Source organism: Bidens hawaiensis, unplaced genomic scaffold (assembly GCF_021521415.1).
Source record: "Bidens hawaiensis isolate Kalapana, Puna unplaced genomic scaffold, B.hawaiensis_p1.1 tig00044086_1, whole genome shotgun sequence".
In the NCBI taxonomy this organism is placed as follows: domain Eukaryota; kingdom Viridiplantae; phylum Streptophyta; class Magnoliopsida; order Asterales; family Asteraceae; genus Bidens; species Bidens hawaiensis.
The window spans coordinates 146,759-148,416 of NW_027497815.1; the positions used below are offsets into that span (position 1 = coordinate 146,759).

Below are 1,658 nucleotides of genomic sequence, written 5' to 3' on the forward strand. Positions count from 1 at the left end.
ACTCGAGACTGTTCAACTTATTCTAGCCCTAGCCGCGAGTAAAGTATGGGAGGTACATCACATGGATGCAAAATCCGCCTTCTTGCACAGTGATTTACTAGAAAAAGTGCTTGTTGAACAACTGGATTTCGTAAAGGAATGAGAGAGTTATAAAGTGTATAAACTCTCGAAGGATCTCTACAGGCTAAAACAAGCTTCAAGAGCTTGGAACACAAAGTTAAAAGGAATTCTAAGTGAGATGGGTTTCAAATTATGTATCGAGGAACACGCCGTATACGTGAAGAAATCAACCAAGTCCATATTGATTATTGTGATATATGTCAATGATCTCTTGCTAACCGGCTCTAAAATTGAAGAAGTAAAGGCGTTCAAGGGTCAAATGCGGGAACGGTTCGAGTTGAGTGATCTGGGAAAATTGTCGTATTGTCTTGGTATTGAATTGAATCAAGGTAATAGCGGGATATCGATTAAGTAAGAAAGTTACGCGTTAAAGATTCTAAAACAAGTTGGTTTGGAGACTGCAACTCGGCTCAATATCCGATGGATTTCGGGGTTAACTACGATCGAGACGATAGTGAGGTTTCGGTTGATGGAACTGAGTATAGAAGACAGGTTGGATGTCTTCGGTATCTCCTTCATACCCGATCCAATCTAGCATACGCGGTTGGCATTGTTAGTCGGTATATGCAAGACCCGCAAGAATCTCACATGCAGGGGGTGCAACATATTCTGAGGTATGTTCGGGGAACGAAAATCATGGGTATACGGTATCGACAGGGCGGTATCAACTTATTAACCGGTTTTAGTGACAGCAGTCACAGCATTGATAAAGATAACAGACAAAGTACTACTGGGCATGTGTTCTATTTTGGCAAAGGACCTATCTCGTGGTATTCACAGAAACGTAGCATGGTTGCTCTGTCTTCGTGTGAAGCCGAGTAGATGGCAGCATCGGTAGCCTCTTGTCAAGCTGTATGGCTTCGAGCTTTGTTAAGTGAAGTAACCTGGAAACAAGTGGAAGGAGTACTATTGCTTATTAATAATACTTCAGCTATAGCACTCATGAAGAATCCTGCTTTTCATGGAAGGATAAAACACATCAAGGCCCGATATCATTTTATTCAGGATGCTGTTGAAGAAGGGGATGTGGTGGTCGAGCATATAAGCGGGAAAGAACAACGAGCTGATATTCTAACCAAATCCCTTGGAAGACTCAAGTTCAAATAGATATGTGAGTCACTTGAAGTTGAAGACCTCCCAAAATCCGACTCGGAAATTAGGGGGGTGAATGTTGTAATTAACCGAGTCGGACATGTCGAGTCCGGGCCTAGGCATCTTATTATGGTGTATGGGATTAAGAAGCTATAGGGTAGTTTGGCATTAACTAATGTAGTTGGCCATAACTAATGTGGTTGGGCATTTATGTCAAGTAGTTAGACATAAATGAATGTGGTTGATAAGTTGGCTAACATATAAATAGATCTACAAAGTAAGGGTTAGATAATCACCATCACAACCAAAGGTTATTATAATCACGTTTGAGTTAGTTTCTGGTTTTAATATAAGTCGGTTATACATGTATTGTTCGTTAATTATCGATATTGATTCCTATATTTTATCATATACTTTTAAACCTATCGTTATAATTTTTTTGTCTT

At 39.9% G+C, this 1,658-nt stretch overlaps 1 pseudogene; it reads left to right on the forward strand.

The window, feature by feature from the left end:
• Positions 1–540: 540 nt before the first annotated feature.
• On the forward strand, positions 541–942 carry LOC143594711 (secreted RxLR effector protein 161 pseudogene; annotated as a pseudogene).
• The last annotated feature ends 716 nt before the right edge of the window (positions 943–1,658 follow it).